This window comes from Pan troglodytes, chromosome 2, assembly GCF_028858775.2.
Source record: "Pan troglodytes isolate AG18354 chromosome 2, NHGRI_mPanTro3-v2.0_pri, whole genome shotgun sequence".
NCBI classification, from domain to species: Eukaryota; Metazoa; Chordata; class Mammalia; order Primates; family Hominidae; genus Pan; species Pan troglodytes.
Genome location: NC_086015.1, coordinates 22297370 through 22313680, shown reverse-complemented (window position 1 = coordinate 22313680; position 16311 = coordinate 22297370). Strand labels below are relative to the sequence as shown.

At 36.3% G+C, this 16311-nt stretch overlaps 1 long non-coding RNA gene across 1 annotated transcript in view; it reads right to left on the bottom strand.

Moving 5' to 3' along the window:
- The window catches only part of LOC134809541 (uncharacterized), a 195066-nt gene that overhangs the window by 23748 nt on the left and 155007 nt on the right, over positions 1–16311 (bottom strand). Inside the window, exons 2-3 of the long non-coding RNA XR_010155507.1 lie at positions 11064–11123; positions 7883–7995 (exon numbers count right to left, since the gene is read on the bottom strand). This is a non-coding gene — a long non-coding RNA (uncharacterized LOC134809541). The remainder of the gene's footprint in view (positions 1–7882; positions 7996–11063; positions 11124–16311) is intronic.

Sequence of the window (16311 nt, the reverse complement as noted above, 5' to 3'; positions counted from 1 at the left end):
ATAAATTCATAAGCAATAAACAAACAACTCCATTAATAAGAAGGCAAAGGACATGAACAGACATTTTTCAAAAGACATATATGTGGCCAAAAAGCATTTGAAAAAATGCTTAATTAACACCACTAATCATTAGAGAAATGCAAATCAAAACCACAATGAGATACTATCTTACAATAGTCAGAATGGCCATTGTTAAACAGTCTAAAAAGAGATGCTGGAGAGGTTGTGGAGAAAAGGGAACATTTATACACTGTTGGTGAGAGTATAAATTAATTCAGCCATTGTGGAAAGCAGTGTGGCAATTCTCAAAGAACTTTAAACAGAATTACCATTTAACCCAACAATCCCATTACTGGGTATATACCCAAAGGAATATAAATCATCCTACCATGAAGACACATACAAGTATATGTTCGTTGCAGTACTATTCACAATAGCAAAGACATGGTGGAGTCAACCTGAATGCCCATCAATGGCAGGTTGGATAAAGAAAATGTGGTACATATATATCATGGAATATTATGCGGCCATAGAAACAAATGAGGTCATGTCCTTTGTAGCAACATGGGTGTAGCTGAAGGCCATTATTCTAAGTCAACTAACACTGGAACAGAAAACCAAATACTGCATTTTCTCACCTATTAGTGGGATCTAAATAATGAGAACACATGGACACTAGGAGGAGAACAACAGATACTCGGGCCTACTTGAGGGTGGAGGGTGGGAAGAGGGAGATCAGGAAAATTTTCTATCAAAGTTCTATGCTTATTACCCAGGTGACAAAATTATCTGTACACCACAACCCCATGACATGCAGTTTACCGATATAACAAATGTACACATGTAAGCTTGAACCTAAAATAAAAGTTAAAAGAAATTAACCTCAACCTAAACTTTACATCTTTTATAAAATAAATATATAGAGGCCAGGAATAGTGACTCACACCTGTAATCCCAGCACTTAGGGAGGCTGAGGTGGGAGAATTGCATGAGACCAAGAGTTCAAAACTAGCCTGGTCAACATAGCAAGACCCCGTCTCCAAAAAAATAAAAATGAAAAAAATTAGCAGGGTGTAGTGTCATGTACCTGTAGTCTCAGCTACTTGGGAGGTTGGAGAGAAGGACTGCTTGAGCCCAGGAGTTCCAGGCTGCAGTGAGCCATGATCACGCCACTGCACTCCAGCCTGGGTGACAGAGTAAGACCTTGTCTTAAAGAAAAAATTAACCTAAAAATGAAACATGGATCTAAATGGAAAAGTATAAAAATTTTAGAATAAAAAGAGAAGGCTGCATGCGGCGGCTGACGCCTGTAATCCCAGCATTTTGGGAGGCTGAAGAGGGTGGAACACCTGAGGTCAGGAGTTCAAGACCAGCCTGGCCAACATGGTGAAACCCTGTATCTACTAAAAGTGCAAAAAACAAACAAACAAAAAAAGCTGGGCATAGTGGCAGGCACCTGTAATCTCAGCTACTTGGGAGGCTAGGGCAGTAGACTCACTGGAACCCTGGAGGCAGAGATTGCAGTGAGCCGAGATCGTGCCGTTGCACTCCAGCCTAGGTGACAGAGGGAGACTCCATCTCAAAAAAAAAAAAAAAAAGAGAGAGAGAGAGAGAGGAAATCCATGTGATCTTGGATTTGGCAATGAGTTCTTGAACATGACACCAAAACCATAAGCCATAAAAACAAAAACATCAATAAATTGGACATAAAAATTAAAAATGTTTGCTCTGCAAAAGACACTGTTCAGAAAATAAAACACTGGGTGAAAATATTCACAAATTCTATATTCAACAAAAGATTTATGTCCATGATATATGAATTCTCAAAGCCAACAAATAAACAAGACCATTTTTTACACAAAGCAAAATCTATCAACAGACACTTCCAACAAAGAGTATATCAGAATGTTGAAAAGATGTTCAACATCATTATCCATCAGGGAAATACTGATTAAAATCACAAGGAGATATCATTACACACCCATTAGGTGTAAAATATACTGAAAATACCAAGTTTTGGAGAGGATGTGGAGCAATTGGAACTCTAATGCATTGATTATGGAAATGCAAAATGATACAGCCACTGTGGAAAATTGGTTGTCAGTTTCTTATAAATTTCAAGATATGCATGCTTTTTGATCCCACAATACCACTACTGAATATTTGCCCTAATGAAATGAAAACTTACATCCACACAAAAATCTGTACACAAGTTTATGGTAGTTCTATTCACAGTTGTCAAAAATGAGAAACACTCTAGATGTCCTTCAAACAAACAAACTGCAGGAAATTCATGCAGTAAACTACTATTGAGCAATAAAAAGAATGAAATTTTGATAAATGAAACAAGTTAAATCACAAAAGCATTATGCTGAGTAAACAAAGCCAACCTCAGAAAGGTTACATTTTGTATGATTCTATTTACAGTTGAACCTCATTATTCATGAATTCTAAATTTACACATTCACCTACACACTAAAAATATTTGTAACTCCAAAATTTGTATACTTGGGACATTTTCATGGTCATTTGAAGACATGTGCAGAGAGCACATTCCCAGCTGAGGTAGAATAAGACAATACTCTGCTTTCTAGTTTCAGGTCTCATCCTAAAGAAGTGCCCTTTTCAAAGTATATAGTTTTGCATTTTTGTGCATTCTGTTGGTGATTTTGCTGTTTAAATTGGCCCCCAAGCATAGTGTTGAAATGTCTAGTGTTCCTAAGTGCAAGAAGGCTGTGATGTTCCTTACAGAGAAAACATGTGTGTTAGATAAGCTTTCATTCAGGCATGAGTTACAGTGCTACTGGCTTGAGTTCAATGTTAATGAATCAACAATCTACAGTAGACCCTTTGTATCTGTGGGTTCCACATCTATTGATTGAACTAACCAATGATCAAAAATATTTGGGAAAAAAATTGCATCTGTATTGAACATATAAAGACTTCTTTGGTCATTATTCCCTAAACAACAGAAAATAACAAGTATTTAATAGCATTGATATTATACTAGGAATTGTAAGTAACCTAGAAATGACTTAAACCATACAGGAGGATGTGCAGTAGGTTTTATGCAAGTGCTACGTCATTTTATAGTAGAGACTTAGGCATTCACAGATTTTAGTGTCCATGGGAGGTACTGAAATGAATCCCTCAAAGATACTGAGGGACGACAGTATACTGAATGAGATATCTAAACAGAAACACATATAAAATAAGATTATGTATTGATAAGTTGATGAAGATGTTGTGATCAGAGGTTCACTGTTTAGCCCCAAGTCAATAGTTTGGTATTTGCTAATTCAGTGTTCATAGCAACTTCATAGAAGATAACAACTGAGAATCAACTGTATATGATATTCCAAAAAGGCCAAACTATAGGGATGGAAAATAGATCAGTGGTTTCGTGGAAGTGTGGAAGGGGAGTGTGAAACAGGTGTGATAACAAAGGAATGGCACAAGGGATATCCTGGTGGTGAGAGAAATGTTCTGTGTCTTCATTACGGTGGTGAATACAAAAATGTATACATATGTTAGAATTTATGGACTTGCATATTAAAAGAGAAAAAGTCATTTTACTATATGACAATTTAAAAATAAAATTTTTGAAAGCTTAGCAAGGCTACGTTATTGCGAAGGTCTTCCCTGCCCTGATTATAATATACAACACTTACATTCTGTGTTTCTCCTTATACTGATCAAGTAATAATTGATGACTTCTATACCTTTGAATGATTATGAATTTGAATTCACATAGCTACAATCTATAGATTCAAACATTTGGAACATTTCACTTTGCTGAGTCTTCATACAATTTGTATTCTTCAAAATCAACATACAAGAATCACTAATATTCCTATGCAACAACATCCAAGGTGAGAACCAAATCTGGAATGTAATTCCAATCACAACTGCCACAAAAAGAATAAAATTCCTAGGTATACAGCTAACCAGGGAAGTGAAAGATCTCTACAAAACAAACCCTGATGAAAGAAATCAGAGGTCATACAAACAAGCAGAAAAACATCCATGCTCATGGATAGGAAAAAGCAATATCATTAAAATGGCCATACTGCCAAAAGCAATTTACAGATTCAATGCTATTCCTATCAAACTACCAATGACATTCTTCACAGAACTAGAGAAAACTATTTTAAAATTCATATGGAACCCAAAAAGAGTCTGAATAGCCAAGGCAATTCTAAGCAAAAAGAACAAAGCTGGAGGCATCACATTATCTGACTTCAAACTATATTATAGGGATACAGTAACCAAAACAGTATGGTTCTAATATAAAAACAGAAACATAAACCAATGGAACAGAATAGAGAGCACAGAAACATGTTGCACACTTAAAACCACCTGATCTTTGACAAAGCAGACAAAAACAAGCAATAGGGAAAGGATTCTCCATTCAATAAATGGTGCTGGGAAAACTGGCTACCCATATGCAGAAGATTAAAATGGACTTCTTCCTTAAACCATGCACAAAAATCAAGTTAGATTAAATACTTAAATGTAAAACTTAAAGCTATAAAAACCCTGGAAAACAAGCTAGGCAATAACATTCTGGACATCAAACTTGCCAAGAATTTTATGATGAAGACCCCAAAAGCAATTGCAACAAAGGCAAAAATTGAAAAATGGGATCTAATTAAACTTAAGAGCTTCTACACAGCAAAAGAAACTATCAACAAAGTAAACAGACAACCTACAGAATGGTAGAAACTACTTGTAAACTATGCATCAAACAAAGATCTAATATCTAAGGCTGGGCACAGTGGCTCACGCCTGTAATCCCAGCACTTTGGGAGGCAGAGGCAGTTGGATCACTTGAACTCAGGAGTTTGAGACCAGCCTCACCAACATGATGAAATCCCGTCTCTACTAAAAATACAAAAATTAGCCAGGTGTGTGGTGCATGCCTGTAGTCCCAGCTACTCTGGAGGCTGAGGCAGGAGAATTTCTTGAGCCAGGGAGGTGGAGGTTGCAGTGAGCCAAGATTGTGCCACTGCCCTCCAGATTGGGTGACAGGGTGAGACTCTATCCAAAAAAAAAAAAAAAAAACAAAAAAAAAAAAACTAATATCTAGCATCTATAAGAAAATCAATTTTACAGGCAAAAAACAACCCCATTAACAAGTGGGCAAAGGACATGAACAGACACTTTTCAAAAGAAGACATACATGTGGCCAACAAGCATATGAAAAAAGCTCAATATCATTGATCACTAGAGAAATGCAAATCAAAACCATAATGAGTTACCATCTTATGCCAGTCAAAACAGCTATTATTAAAAAGTCAAAAAGCAACAGATGCTGAAGAGGTAGTGGAGAAAAGGGAATGCTTATACACTGTTGGTGGGAGTGTAAATTAATTCAGCCATTGTGGAAAGCAATGTGATGATCCCTCAAAGAGCTACAAACAGAACTACTATTTGACTCAGCAATCCCATTACTGAGTATATACTTGAAGGAATATAAATCATTCTATCATAAAGACACATGCTTGTGTATGTTTATCGTAACACTATTCACAATAGCAAAGACATAGAATCAATCTAAATGCCCATCAATGGCAGATTGAATAAAGAAAATTTGGTACATATACATCATGCCACACTATGTAGCCATATAAAAGAATGAGACCATGTTCTTTGCAGGACCATGGATGGAATTGGAGGCCATTATCCTTAGCAAACTAATGCAGGAACAGAAAACCAAATACTGCATATTCTCACTTGTAAGTGGGAACTAAATGATAAGAACACATGGACTCTAGGAGGGGAAAAACAGACACTGGGGCCTACCAGAGGATGAAGATTGTGAGGAGGGAGAGAAGCAGAAAGCATAAATATGTAGTACTAGGCTTAGTACCTGGGTGATAAAATAATCTGTACAACAAATCCCTGTGACATGAGTCTACCTAAATAACAAACCTACACATGTACCCCTGAAAGTAAAATAAAAGTTAAAAAAAATCAATCAAAAAATGGACAAAGGATTTGAATAGACAATTCTCAAAAGAAGACATACAAATGGCAAACAGGCATATGAGAAGATGCTGCACATCACTGATCATCAAAGAAATGCAAATCAAAACTACGAGGAGATATCCTCTTACCTCTGTTAAAATAGCTTTTATCCAAAAGACAGACAATCACAAAGGCTGGCAATGACATCGCTGATCATCAGAGAAATGCAAAGCAAAACTACGATAACCTCTTACCCTAGTTAAAATAGCTTTTATCCAAAAGACAAACAACAACAAAGGCTGGCGATGATATTAAAAGGGAACCCTGGTATCTGCTGGTGAAAATGTAAGTCAGTACAAGCACTATGTAGAACAGTTTGGAGCTTCCTCAAAAAACTAAAAGTAGAGCTACCATATGATCCAGCAATTCTACTTCTGGGTATATACCAAAAAAAAAAGAGTGGAAATCAGTTTATCAAAGACATATCTGCACTCCTATGTTCACTGCAGCACTATTTACAATAGGCAAGATTTGGAAGCAACCTAAGTGTCTATCAACAGATGAATGGATAAAGAAAATTTGGTACTTATACACATGTACTATTCAGCCTTAAAAAGAATGAGATCCTGTCATTTGCAATAACATGGATGGAAGTGGAGGTCATTATGTTAAGTGAAATAAGCCTGGCACAAAAAGACAAACATCGTATAGTCTCACTTATTTGTGGGAACTAAAAATCAAAATAATTGAACTCACAGAGATAGAAAGTAGAGGGATGGTTACCAAAGGCTGGGAAGAATATTGGGGGCTCAAGGGGGTGGAAGATAGGGATGATTAATGGGTCCAAAAAATAGTTAGAAAGAATAAGACCTACTATTGATAGCACAACAGGGTGACTATAGTCAATAATAATTTAATTATGCATTATAAAATAACTAAAAGAGTAAAATTGGATTTTTTGTAACACAAAGGATATGCTTCAGGAGATGAATTCCCCATTCTTTATGTGATTATTACACATTGCATGCCTAAATCAAAACATCTCATGTACTGTATAAATACATACACATACTATGTACCCACAAAAAATAAAAATTAAAAAAATTTACAAAATAATAAAAAAATTATCCTTGTTCCTAGGACTCTTCTGAAAACCACATTTACTTGTACTTAAAGTCAACTGTTCTGAAGTGAGCTAAAAAGTTCAACATTCTTCATTCATGTGATGTGAGATTTTCAAAGTAGCAGTAAAGGCCAGTATTTTACCAACTGCCTCCTCACTTGCCCACAACCACCATCACCATCAAAACCTGGAAATGTTAGAAGCATTGAACTGAACTAAGCTACTAGTACTTTGTAATTAAAATAAAAATATTAAACCTTACTATCTCATTATTGACCAAATTAGTGAGTATCTTACCTTCCAGAAATAAGATGTCAGGGTTTGCTATGGGTATATAAAATCTGTACATACATACAACAACAGAACTAACTGATGTTTAGAATTTTTTTCACTCTTTGTTAATTTAAAACTATGAAATGTAAGTGTTGGGATATAAACATTTATTTCTATTTTTCATGAACTTAACTTGGTATAGCACATAGATGACATTTTATACACTAAAAACCACCAAAGACAGTAGACATATTTTTATTTAAGATCTTTGGTGATCAGGGAAATGTTTAGAAAAAACAGAGAATTTCTTTTTAGGAGATGCAAAGTGGTTTTAGGCCTATGAGACTGTAAACCCAAAAGAAATCATTCTGCCCTCCAAGGCCAAATGTTGGGAGCTAACATAGTATAAACACACGAAAAGGAAATGGGATTGTTGCACTGATGAAGGAGTAGTTGAGATCAACAGACTCTGGGATATTCTGAGGCTTTCTCCTGGAGAGGTGGGTCAGGACCAACCTGAGCAGAAAACGTTGATAGGATAAACTTCTGTTTTGCTTCCTTTCTCCTTTCTTCATGGAGTTCTGTTTATGTTCTGTGAAGGCAGATACTTTCTGGGGGAGTTGAGGAAGCTCGATGACAATACGAAACATAAAACACAAAGATTGAGAGAACATTAATTGGCTTTTTAAAAGTCAGGACCATATGATCCAGCCATTTTATGCCTAGATATTCACCAAGAGAAATGAAAGCATATGTCCACACAAAGACTTGTATACAAATGTTTGTAGCAACTTCAGTCATAATAGCCCTAAATTGTAATGTCCATCAATTGGTGAATGGGTAAACAAATTATGGCATATTCACACTATGGAATATTAGTTAGCCATAAAAGGGATACATTACTGATATATAGTACAGTGTAGATTAATTGCAAAACATTATACTGAATGAAAGAAGCCAGATACAAGAGAGTGTATACTGTATTATTCTATTTAAATATAATTCTACAAGAAGCAAAATTGATCTATAGTGACAGAAAGCAGATTAATGTTGCCTGGGGCAGGGGTGAGGAAGATTATAATGGGGCACGAGGGAACCTTTTGGGGTGAGGGAAGTGTTCTGTCAATTGTGGTGGTGGATATGCCAATAAATAAATTAGTCAAAACTTATAGAAATTGTTCCACTTAAAATGGGTGCATTTTAATTTATGTAATTTATATCTTATTACTGTTTGCTTTTAAAGAAGACAATCTCTTTTCTTTACTTCTTTCTACCAACTATCTGGCTCTGAATTATCCTCCCTCCCTCTCTCCCTCCCTCCCTCCGTCTTGCCCTTCCTTCCTTCCTTCTTTCTTTCCTTCCTTCCTTCCCTATCTCTCTTTTTCTTTCTTTCCTTTATTATTACTATTATTTTAAAACTCAAATACTCTTCAAGCTACAGATGGTTCTGCTGATCTTGGGATAAGAAGAAAATCAATATCCTCTGGTCAACACCCCAAAATATTAAAAAGGGATTGACAGAATGCTGGAATTATTTGGAATCACGTGTGATAAAAACATATTCAGTCAACTGGTAGAAGGCATAAATCATACCTGTATGTGTATTTCTGAAACAAGTTCAAGCTTAGCGTAAAATATGGTGGACAAACTCTCTAAAGTGGCCTGCCTAGCAGAAGGCAAGGCTTTCAGGCTGTCAAAGAATTCAGGGGGAAAAGAAATGTTTTGGAGGCTAAGATATTGCTGATGGTGACCCAAGATGACTGAATTACTCTAACGGAAAAGACAAAGATGGCACTTTCTCTTATTGTCAGATTTGGGCTCAATACCAAGATGAAAGAAATTGTGAGGGAGAATTTCTCTTCTGGGACACTATGGTCACAAAACAGGACATTTTAGCTCTTGTTTTACATTATTCTGAGTTTGGAGTCTAATTCCTATGTTCACATAAATTTTATTTGGATCAATAAAGAATTCCTTCAAAGAGGAAAATCTCTGCTTGGTTCACTGAGACAATAGTTTTCCTTTAGTTTTTTAATTCATAGAAACCAGGGTTCTTTCTAAGGACAATTTATTAAATGGCTAAAAGTTTAGTCAAGGAAATATCTTGATATCATTTAAAACAAAAATTGAGCTGATATAAACTTTTTTCATTTTCAGTAAATTATATTTGAAGGCACAATCTAAAACCCATTTCTCTGTCTAAAGTTTACTAAGCAAAAAAGAACCAGTAAGATTGTATCAGCGCATCCATGTGGGTACACAAATCAATTTGGCCAGGGCAGACAGGACAGAGTACGAATATGGATAAGATCAGCAGTGTTCTTTTCCAGTTCAGTGGACAAAGCCACATAGTGGTCAAATGGTTTGACCAAACATCTTGTACCATTGGTACAAGTGCAAATGACACACACAAGTGTGTGTGTGTGTATGTGTAATGGTTTCCTGTTCCCACAGGTTAATGGCTATATCTTCAACCAATAATCACTGAAAGTTTGAAATGTGACTACACCCCACCAAAACACAGCCAAAAGTTCATTAGTGAAAGAATGTTCTAAAATTAGCTGCACGACATTATTTGCTAGAATGACACTATCTGCCAGATACGTAGAGAAAAATGTCACTTCTGTACAATATTATTTTTAATTATAAAAACAATATATTGACACAAAAGATATTTTGAAAGATAAAAGCCTAATGTCATCATCTTAATGGGACTTTTTGTTTTGTGCTTTTCTTTATTATTGGCCCATTAAAAATAAGTATCTATTTACTTTATTGAAGTCTTATGTTACTTACAATTGTGTTCTGGGAAACTATACCAAGAACACTTTGAAGAAACATTTCCATTTTTTGCTGTTTTTTCTAAATGTCCTAAAATAAAACTATTAAAAATTTCTGCAATAGACCATAACTCACAAGGAAATGAATGTTTTAGTGAAATAACAGGTTTTTTTCTTAGTTCTATAGTACCTTAATTTTGATTCTGAAAGTCTAAAAAATACCTACTCTGCTTGCCAGAATGGTTGATGAAATCCTACTGCGCTATAAAAGAATGAATTCTTGGTATCACATGTAGTTCTTTAGCAAACATTCTACTAGCTCACATACTAATGTTATTTAAGGCACACTCTATTAGTAATGTCTTAGTTCAAAACACTGCTTCTAAATGATATGAGTTAAGGGTTATTTCTGCATGTTAAAAAAAAAAAAGAAGTATCCTTTCCCTCATCCTCAGGATGGCAGCTGATATTCCCAAGATATCTGTATTTCTTTCATCTTAAGACTTGATCCATATGTAATGCTAATATAACCTTATCAGTTTGTATATGCAAATGAATTTTCAAGAACCCAAAGTTCTTGTCCTTGTCTCTGTCTGCCCAGACCAGAAACTTCCTTTCTTTCAAAATCTCCTCAGAATGTTTCTGGGAATCTCCAAAGGGCTAGACTTTATCTGGCACATGCTGGTTTACCAGTTATTTTTGGCAGGTTTTCAGTCAGATTGGCTGTCATGGTATCACGCTGTACAGGTTGTTAAATATTTTACATTGAAACCCCTTATGTGCTGACAAACTAGGCTATGTGCTATGGACAACTATTGGCACCTGTTGCTTCTCCTATCTGCTTTGCAAGGAGAGTGACCTGTCTCATAAATAAGCCACTCTCTAATTTCACTCCTCCCATTGCCAATGGTACTTACTGTGAAAAAGTCTGCCATCTATGCTCCTGAAGCCACCAGTCTCTGATGTGTCATGACAGACTGCACAAAGAAAAGGAGAATGACTCTTGTCTACACTCTGGCCACATTTTGTCACCTATAACCTAAAGCAAACTTGCTTCTGCCCAGAGCTTCACGAAGTCTCTCATGAAAGGAATCACACTGTCCTCAGACAATTCCCCAGATAGACCCAAACCCAGCCCATAAGAACAGGGTCAGTCTTAGCTGCTTCACCAGAGTACTCATCACTTCTCCACATTTTGTGAGTTCTGCCCTCAACCATATACTTCCCTTTTCAAATAGTCTCAAAAAGAAAGTTCTCGTGAGTATCAGTGAATGCTACCAGATAGGTGGTAGCTTGGGAATAAGTATAGTTCTCATCAGTTGCTACCTGGATCCCAAGTCAAGTCAAAAACATATCCCTTCATACTTATTAAAAGGTATCAGGCCTTGGAAGGATAAATGTACGCACTAGTGTATATTAAAAGACTTGCATAAGTGACAAGGGAGAACGCGGAGGGGTGGGAAACTGATGAAGACATCTGTAGCACTTATATTGAAATAGCTATTTCTTGGGTATTTATTGAAAGCATTGACTGTTGACAACATAAACTCTTCTATCTCCACTAAGCAATGACTGCCTTCTTAACTCCACAAGGAAAAAAAATGCATCAGTATCTTTTATTTTTGTTTCAAATGGCAGGAATGTAAGGTATAGGCCTACACCTTCAGATTTAGAGCTGCAACAAAAACCTGGCCTTCAAAGTTTCCAGTTTCAAAACACAGATTCTGTGAAAGAATGAAAACACTGATGGTTAAGCCGCCATGGTCAGGTGAAAACTTTAATGATATTGGTCAAATTCTATTCCAAAAAGCCTCTTTAAACAATCGGATATGATGCAGTCTTTCAAATAACATATGAAGTCCCAATCAGTGGAGATGGAATGTTTCCAAAATTAAAAAACGGTGATATTTCAAAGCTGATTTCACATATTAAATCAATGCATCAGTGTAACTGTGGCATCTCATATTACTTTTGCTCTTTTTTTAAAGTTATGACTCTAAAAGAAATGCTCAGAAAGGTAGTACATGGTCACGTAATACAGTAATTTTATTATTTAATGAGAATTATCTTCAGTATAAACTTATATCATGATTCCATCTTTGCACGCAGAAGGGAAGATAACATTAAGTGCTGAATATTTTTGGTGCCTAGATTATATTCTCATTAAATGTGGCAGAGGCTGTTTACCAAAATCTTGGTGCTTTTCTTCCTGAGCACACAGTTACGTTAATTTTCCAGACTTCCTTGTAGTTGGGTATGATCATGTGACCCAGCTCTAGCCATGGTGTGCATCTAAAAATGATGTAAGCCCTTTCTAGGCCAAGGCTTTTAAGAAATGGCAATTTTTTCTACATGCTCACTTTCTTTTTATAGGCTGAATGTAGATAATGGCAAGTGTTGGAGGGGAATGTGATGTTCAATGATTCATGGGTATAAATGAGTTTAGTGAATAAAGACGATTGCAATTGTATGTGTCACAGAAACATAGATGGACACATAGGACTGTCAAGAGTAGTGAGGGTTAGATCATGAGGACTATTTTTGTCATACCGACATGTACTGGCTGTGGAGCTATGGAAGAGTTCTAAAAAAAAAAAAAAAGAAGAAGCTACTTGTATTTAGAAAAATCAGTCCAGCAACGTTAGAGAGGATGGACCAGTGGCTCAGAAGTCTGGAGGTAGAGAGTCAAGTAAGGAGATGATTGCACAAGGCTTTACATAGAAGACAAGAACTTGGTCAATGAGAAAAAAGAGCAACTGAGCATTCAGGAAATGCCTCAGAGACGCAATTCATGAGGCATGTGATTAGATGGATGTAGATAATGATGAAGAGAGATAAGTTTAAAATAATTCCTGTTTTGTGTGTGTGGTTTAGTTTTGCCTTGAAGGCAGAGTGGATTATAATACCGTTTACAAAGGAAGAGAATTTTTTTAAAGGAGCATAATGTGGGGCAAAGCTGAGGAATGTGGTTCTGGATGTCAAAAACGCAAGATGTTATCACAGATGTAGTAGGCAGTTATATATCTATGCATCTAGATTGCAAGAGAAGTCAGGGAGTGAATGGGATTTGCAGACCATCAGCAGAATTAGGAGTTGAAATATTGAGTGAGGATGTGCCAATGTACAAATGAAGAAAAGACAAGGCCTGATAGAAGAGTATTGAAGAGCCCAGATTTCAGAATCAGGGGAAGTAAAGCCTGAAAGAATGAAGAACGTTATAGACCCAAGTGATTTGACAGATGTTGATGAGGAGAGAATTTTTGAGAAAAGAGAAAAAGTACATACTGTTGTTTTAACTGTCAGGCATCCCATTCTCCATGCTCCTTTCCTTCATTGCGAGTAGTGTTGGTCAGAGGGCTGGCCTATTCTCTATGATAAAACCAAATGAGGCCAGGTCCCTCCTTTTCCTTCCCTGAGCCAACACAGATCTAGGCTGGGCCAGAGGGAACATTCTCTGTCACAACTTTCTGTTTTGAATGTAAACAGCAAGAAGGTAGGGAACAATGGAGAGTTAAATCAGCTCAGTGACAATGTGGACAAGTCTGAACCTGGTATGTGCTCACAGTAGTAGGTCTTTTACCAAGTTCACCTGGGCAGATTTGTCCCTCCTAATTTTCCAGTTTCCTAATCATTTTCCCAATAAATTCACTTTTACTTAAGATGGATAAGGTTGAGTTAAATGAGTTACACCTAAAAACTCTAAAATAGTTTCACTGTATAAATAGATTAGTAAACATAGGTTCAGCAAAATTAAAATCACCCAGAATCACAGAGTTAATTATGATGTAGATGGGACTAGAATTTATGTCTCTTAACTTCTAAGTTAATTTTCTTTTTAATTTTTAATTGTGATAAAACACACAGAACATAAAATTTATCATTTCAATCATTTTTAAGTGTAGAGTTTTAAGTGTAGTGTCAAGTACACTTCCATTGTTGTGCAGCTAATCTTTAGAACTCTTTTCCCCTTAGGCTAAGATACGTTTGGTCATACCACTTGGGTAGGTACTTCTGTATATACCCCCCAGTATTCTTTCTCCCCTTTGCTTTCATGGTAAAAGGACTCCTCCAACCTCTGCAAGTTTAACCTGGGCACATGGACACCCAATACAAATCTACTTTCTGAGTATTCCTTGTAGCTAGGTCTGGTTGATGGATGTGAGAGGATATGACTTGTGCAACCTATAGATTGTAGCCTTGAAAAGAAACAGTAACCCTTCTTTTTCCTCTTCCATTGAAAGAAATGTGGACTATGGGCCAGGATGTTGAAGGCAATATGTAGAGATGAAGGCAGAACAAGTTTGAAGAACACCCTAACAACTGACAACTTCATGAAGCAGAGAGCCCATGATAGCTCAGCCTATTATATGCTAAAAACAATAACAAAATCCTCCTATACCCTTTAAACCACTGTTATTTTGGGTGCATCTGCTACAAAAGCTAAACTAATTGCACCTCATACAACCATACTGGATCTTATTTTCCTTACACATCTCAAGCCCCACAGAAAAACGGAAATAGTTTAGGTTCTTTCCTTCTGAAATGTTGAATAGACAGACTCACATTTAATATCTTTGAACTGAAAATCCAAGAATGACATTTACTTTATCTGGTTAGCAAAGTCAAGTTGATGGAGACACACATGCATATAATGCTACAATTGAGTGGATGGGGAAACCGGGAGGAAATCTATTTTAGACAATGTGTTTGAAGTGAGACCTTGTTACCAAAGCTTACCAGATAAATAAAGAGAAAAAAAAACCTCTTTTATTCAGGTTTATTTCCAGAAGATAAGTGTGTGCAGGTGGGGCGGGGGATGAGCAACAAGAATAATGCACAAACATTTTAACGTACTCTTACACATGTGAAAACTAGGAATATTCACTCAGGAGCTGGTAGTTCCACCAGTTGGTAAAATGCTGGATAAATAATACAGAAAAGAACGTTTTGTATTTTAGCAAACCATGGATAGCACTATAAACATTATTCATTCTAATTCACAAAAGCCTATAATTCTTACGAAACACTCCTTTATATAAAGATGAATTATAACGCTGAACGCTTTTCTTCTAGAGACTTCTTAGATAAACCAATCATGTACTACTTCAAATAATGACAACAAAGCTACTTAATTTTCCTCCAGTAAGGTCATTTAGTGTATTCAGTAGAGATGTTCAGCACCTTAAACTCTCTCATCAAGGAATCAGAAAGACTGCGGTACAAACTCTACCTCAACCACATGGTAGTTGGAGAAAGCTACTTAGCTTTTCTGAGCCTCAGTTTCCTCACCTGAAATTGGAGATAATTATGTTTTTACTATAGGGTTGCTATGTTCTTTAGAGAATATAATTATGTAAAGTGCTCAGTAAATAGTGCATGCTGCTATTGTTTATTGTTGTTATTACTATTTCTAAATGGTAATTTCATTATAATAAAGCTTGATAGTTGGAAGCACTCCCTTCATGTGTCGTTTTTAAAATTTTTCTTGGCCCTGGTGATGTTTTTGAATATGAATATTGAGTTTTAAATTAGAGAAATTACAATTCAAAAAACTTTAAGGAAATATTTTACCTGAATTAGAATCAGGACAAATATTTTCTTAGATGAGGGGAGAGAGAGAGAGAGAGAGATAATTTAGGTCATATGCAATAGTGCAGAAAACAAAAGAGTAAAAAATAAAATAAAATACAAAAAACTAAGATGTCGCTGGGCGTGGTGGCCCATGCCTGTCATCCTAGCACTTTGGGAGGCTGAAGGGGGAGGATTGCCTCAGCTCAGGAGTTCGAGACCAGCCTGGACAATATGGCAAAACCCTGTCCCTACAAAAATACAAAAAATTAGCCGGACATGATGGTGCAAACCTGTAATCCAAGCTACTCAGAAGGCTGAGGCAGGAGAATCACTTGAACCTGGGAGGCAGGGGTTGCAGTGAGTGGGGATCGCACCACTGCACTCCAGCCTGGGTGACAGAGCAAGACTCTGTTTCCAAAAACAACAACAACAGCAACGACTAAGATGTCTAGTATTTCATTGGTGCTCAATAAATATTAAGTATCACTAGTGTGAAGTTTTATTATTGAAAAACATTGCATCAACATACATAGACCAAAAGCTTTTGGAAATACAAGGAATAATACACAAAATATTATTTTACCAAATTACTTG